The following is a 6,000-nucleotide window of genomic DNA, read 5'->3' as shown; positions in this document are numbered from 1 at the left end:
CTGCCTGCCCATGGGTCCTGTCCCCATGCCAGCGGGGGCAGCAGCAGAAGCTCTGCCTGCCCATGGGCTCTGTCCCCATGCCAGCAGGGGCAGCAGAAGCGGCGGCAGCAGAAGCTCTGACTGCCCATGGGTCCTGTCCCCATGCTATTCTATACTATTCTCTAAATAAAAGAGCACTACTGCCAGATCTTGAGAGTCTAAGAAATCTTTCTTTCGACTCCTCGGCTCACCGACCCCGCATCAATACCATTTTATTTAACCATACCTTAATCATAAAAGGTGACTGAAATATAATTAAAAACCAAAGGAAATATAGGGTCTCACCAAACATAGGTAGGAAATATAAAATTCCAGAGACCTATAAGGTAATCCAGAACGTTAAGGGAAATGAGGCTGAACATGTAAAGGAAGCTCTGAAATATTCATTAACTATAGAAATCTGCCCCTTACATTAGTTCTTTATATAATTCAACTCAAATCTAATTAACTACCTCCTTTTGAAGTCACTCCATTAAAAGAGATTATTGAAGGAAAATCAAGTGCTGAAATATGGGCCAAACCTCTTGTAGAGGTAATCCAGGTGAGAGAAAAGATCTGAGGAGAGAATCGGAAGAAACCTGTCATAAGGTAGTGTCACGCAATCCAGGGATAAAGAGAACCTTGGGTAAGTCTCCATATTTGTTTATTTGGAGGTTCCTTGAAAGAATAATTTTGATAGAGTGGAAAAGAGTACTGAGTAAGTAAATCTGGGGATGCAGATCACTGACTGGAAAGGTTTGGAAGTAGACAGAAATTCAGTGATAATGATCTTTGGGTCTGTGAGTAGATAACTTAGAGAGTCTCAGCACTTTCCTTGTCATATGTCTTATGAGCATAAGTGTCAACCACATCCTGCTGACTATGAGAGACTTTCCACTTAGTAAAACAAAACGTCCCCTTATCTGATTCTTCATTATGAAAGTTGTTTTGAGTTGGAAGCATATTTTCAAAGAGACTCTCAGTTTCCCTGTGGTTATCCTGCTAGTAAGTATCATCAATTCACATGTAAATTAGCATGCACAAACAAGTATAATTAGCTTTAGTTTTGAAAATTAACAACCAATGATAAGTGATAAGTGTGACTCTGATGTGGATTAAGGCTGCCCCAGCTAGAGAAGCCCAAGGTGACCTGGCCTACATGCCAAACTATATGACCCAGTGGACTTTTTTTTTTATGGGATGAATTAGGACTGCCCCAGGGAGAGAAGCCCAGGGCATCCTCACCTGCATGCCCATCTATATGGCCAGATTCGTATCTAAAGTTATATGACCGCACAATAACCAGACCCCATCTGCACTGAAATCATTTAATGACTTTTTACATCATCTTTTTCTTTTTCTTTTTTTTCCAGTAAAAATAAGTCACGTACCCATGCCTTATAAAATTAGCCCTAACCCTCAACTCAGGGCAGCAGCAGGAGCTCTGCCTGCCCATGGGTCCTGTTCCCATGCTATTCCACACTATTCTCTAAATAAAAGAGCACTACTGCCAGATCTTGAGAGTCTAAGAAATCTTTCTTTCGACTCCTCGGCTCACCAACACCGCATCATTTCTGGTGGCCCGTACGGGGAATTTGCTTCAGGGGATCTTCCGTACGGGGAATTGCTTCATCGGCTTGTGAGCTCGAGTTCTGGTAAGTGCCCTTTTCTTCCTTGTGCCTTTCTCTTTTTCAAGGATGGATCTAAATTCACTTCTCCATCGGGAACTTTCTTGGATGGCTGTATGAATCCACGTTTGCTGCCCATGGCTACTCTATGGGGCAAATTGTGGCATTCAGCCTGAAGAGAATCAGTACCTTAAGCCTGAGGGTGATGGAAAATGAATTAATCCATTCCTTCCTGCTCTTTTTCAAGGATGGATCTAGATTCACTGCTCCATCGGGAACTTTCTCGGACAGCTGTATGAATCCACGTTTGCTGCCCATGGCTACTCTATGGGGCAAATTGTGGCATTCAGCTTGAAGAGAATCAGTACCTTAAGCCTCAGGGTGATGGAGAATGAATTAATCCATTCCTTCCTGACTCTATCTCTAATAGACAAATTTTACGTGGGCGCGGGTCGGCCACTTAAGTCATTAGGACGGCCGCCAATCTCCAAGACTCCCGTGGAAGGTTTCTTTTCCTAAGGCTGGATTGGAATCCCTCCCTCTGGCACCTGACCACGCTCTGAACTGAGAGGAAAGTCCCACTCGGGACTCCAGTTCAAGGAAAGTACCAAACTCTAACCTTTGGTGGAGTATGGGAACCCCTTCTTGGGAGAATGGCTCCAGGATGCAATTGGGTAGAATGTCCCCCAGACTGGCGGAAAATTCCTCACTGTCTTTCTCTTTCTCACTGTCTTTGTCCTTTTATCCTGGGGACCATTCGCCAGGCACCTATTACTGTCAGGCAGAATAGGGAAGATGTTCAAGGGATGCCCCCATCATCCCTTGCTACAGGAACCCCAGTGGGGGGATTTTCAAGGTAATGGCTCCTTTTCTTTCTCCTTTTCTCTCAGGGACCATTCACCAGGCCTATGCTGTCAGGCAGAATAGGCACCAGGCACCTGTTACTGCCAGGCATAACAGGGAAGGTATACAAGGGATGCAATGCCGGGGGACGCCCCCATCACCCCTTGCTATAGGAACCCCACAGTAGGAACAACGGGTAGGACGCTGCCCTAGGTTCAGGGGGGATTTTTCATGGTAATGGACCCGTTTCTTTTGTCTCTCTTGGAGTTACAATGGCCATTTTCATCTCCTTTTGAGCTTTGCTACTGGGAAACAAAGAAATCTTTAAAGAGTAAAAGGCTCCACCCCTGGGAGCCCCAACTTTGGGTTTCTGGGCCTGATCACCCCAGCAACCCTAAGTGGGGGTGCCCTCTCTTGACAGTTGACTCATTGAGTATTTTAGTCACCTACTGAGTCAGTTATGAGGGTAGGAGACCTGTGATTTATTCTGTGAACTGTCGTGCTAGCGTAGTGTGCCCCAGTACGGGAACTGTTGTGTGACTCTTATCTTGATAACCCTCTGGAAGAGGCCATGAGGGTGAGGTCTGATCTCTTCTTTTCCTTTCTTTGTCTGTTTTGCTCATCATCTCTTCTGTTGTCACCAAGTCGAGGTTAAGTTCAGGCTAGACCTGAGCAGAACCTTGACCTTCTGTAAAATTGGAAAAATAAGCCTTTTGCCAGGGATTTAACTCTCAAACCTGGCTCTGGGAGCCCCAGCCTCCAGCCAGTTCCAGGCCTTTGCCTCCTGCTTCCCTACCTCAACTTTGCTGGCTCAGAGACAAAGTGCCCAGGCTGAGCAGGACTTGACTAAATCTTATAACTATGTCAACACCCGCAATCGGCCTCTGCACACCCGCAATCGGCCTCTGCACCCTTTCTCCAGCTGCTGTCAGTCAGACACTGGCTTTACCGCCATGGGGAAGGCTCCTAAGCATCCCCAGAGACCCACCCTGTGGATGCGTTCTAACTCCATCTGGGAGAAAATTTGAGGGGTTTCTCTGTGCCTTTGTGATGCAGTTGGACAGGTAGATCAACCTGGAATGTAATTTGAGTTACAATCCAGTTTCTGGGAAATCAAGAGCAACTGTCCTTAGAAAATCCTTGCAAGACTGGAAATACTGCTCTAGAGGCAGTTCAGATTCCACCTAGTTCCTTTATCACAGAAAGGATTATCATCTCCCCTCTCCAGGAACTACTATCTAGCCCATCACTAATTCCTAAGACTGAAGAAAAAAAAAAAGAAAGAAAGAAAGAGGAGGGGAGAGGCAAAACGGCCATAAGCGTGCCCTTGCAAAAAATCTAGCATCTTGAGTATCTTCTCCACAAATATTGGTAAAAAACAATAGCTGTAACAATAGCTGTGCAGTCTCTGTGTACGTGTGTCTATGTGTACGTTATATGTGTGATATTTTACCTCCGGATGGTGTTACCAAAATTAAGAGCTCTGTTTAATTGGCTTCAAGTAAGCGCTTACATAAATTCTAAATGTAGTAGAAATTAATCCAATGTCTTTCAAGTTAACTTGATGTGAATTAACTTTTGGTAAATGAAAGCTTGCTTAAGTTTGTTGGTTTGATTGAAAATAGTCTTCTTGTCAGAGCTGTCAGTATTCGCATATGATGCAGGCATGCAGCCTGGGTTTACTAGTCAAATAAGTTCACATTGTCTGTTAAATTTGTCAGCAAAATAATAGCTTTATATGATGACCAGTTTTGTCTAATGTCTCATGAAGTTTTTGTGGGTACAATAACTGTTTTATGGTCTGTATACTTAAAAAAAAAAAAACAGCTTCCAAATTGTTTTGATAACAATCTTGAGTTTTGCCAAGTTAAGTTAAATGATAAAAATATGAGCATTTGGGTCATTTTTGGATTGGATAGCACACAAGCATTACAGCTAAACTTATCTAAGTTATCTACTTTTGGCTTCTTATTGCAGAGGGGCTAAAAGTCTTTGGGTCTGTTATTGTAAAGCAGCATGTTTCTAGAAATTATGAAGTGTTTAGAATGCTGGTATAAAAGACAATTCGTAATTGCTTACCTTTTTTGTGTTTACTATGGTCTGTTAAGGGTTAAAAGTTCTTATTAACCTATATAATTAAAGCTACTGGAAATTAATAAGGAAAACAGCTCTGTATTCAAGGAAAGTTAAAATGTATGTTTTCAGTAAAGAGGGTATAAAGAATGGAAGTATTTTTGTTTGATGGGTTAAGAAAAGATAAGTTTGTCCTAAAAGTACTAGAAAGGAAAAAAGAAAGATTTTGGGACAAATTCTGAAGGCAAAAAGAAAGTTGTAGAAGGTTTGTGAAGGAGGAATTCTGAAAGGAGTTTTATGCCTGGTCAAGTAGACTAAGATTAGAGTAAATCCAATTAAGTGAATGAGTTTTAATGTTAAAAATAAGCTGGTACAGAAATTAAAATTTGGTTTTCTCTCAAAGGATAATTTTCTTGAACTTTTGGCCTGCTCTAGCTCTATCTAAAAGACAGAAAATCTATGTTTTGTTAAAATAATTTCCTATATTCAGAAAGAAAGAGGTCTTCTAAAATTTTTTGACGGTGTTGTTTGCTCTTGACTGTCTCTGTTGTCACTTTGAATAGATGCCTGAGCATTGTTTAACAGTGAGCGTTGTTTCCTATTTGAACAAGCATTTTAAAAACTTTTGATATTTTTGACAAGCTTCTCCCTCAAAAATATTCAAGTCCTGAATGAAGGCTTTCTTTTGACCAGGTAGATGGAAGAATTTCTCTGAGGATTTTCAGAGGACCCCTGAGACTTCTCAAAGAAATTTGCTCTCTTCCTATAAGGAGGAAAATACTAAATTAATTAGGTTTATTTGGTTTATTAAATTACATGGGAAGCATTGTCAAATAAGCGATGATAAACTTTCTTATGTGATATTACGTGGGTGAATGTTATTAATATATGTGTCTTAACATTATATAGCATTCCTAAAATTCTAATCTGTTCTGGTTATCAGTCATAATTCCAGTTATTATCTTAAAGTGTTATATGTCACAGAAATAGCCAAGTTTCTTTGTCAATTGCCCTTTTGAGTCTTTTGTCCATTTTCAGATAGTTGCTGTTTTACTGTGATGCTTTTTGCTTTTGCAAATATGTTTCATCTCCAGAGAAATTCCTGGAAAGGATTCTGACACAAGGGTTCTAAACTACAGGTTTCTGATAAACTTTCAGATTGTAAAACTGAACTGGGTAAGAAATTACAGAATTCTAACAGAAACTAAGCTCATAGATCTGCTAACAGAAGATTAAGCTCAAGAACTGATTATACAGGACTGTGTGAACTGATGAGGATGATTATAATTTTTTATGACTTCTATGTGAAATATTGCTGAGTTTTGATGTTTTGCTTTCTCAGATTTAAGGAAATCTTTTCTCTTATGCTAACTATGACTTACAGCAATTTAGTGAAATACATCTTTATGAGCAAAACTGAAACATTTGTCTTTTTCTC

This window comes from Equus quagga, chromosome 14 (genome assembly GCF_021613505.1).
Source record: "Equus quagga isolate Etosha38 chromosome 14, UCLA_HA_Equagga_1.0, whole genome shotgun sequence".
NCBI lineage: Eukaryota > Metazoa > Chordata > Mammalia > Perissodactyla > Equidae > Equus > Equus quagga.
The sequence above is the reverse complement of the archived record's forward strand: the minus strand, read 5'-3'. Positions refer to the sequence as shown.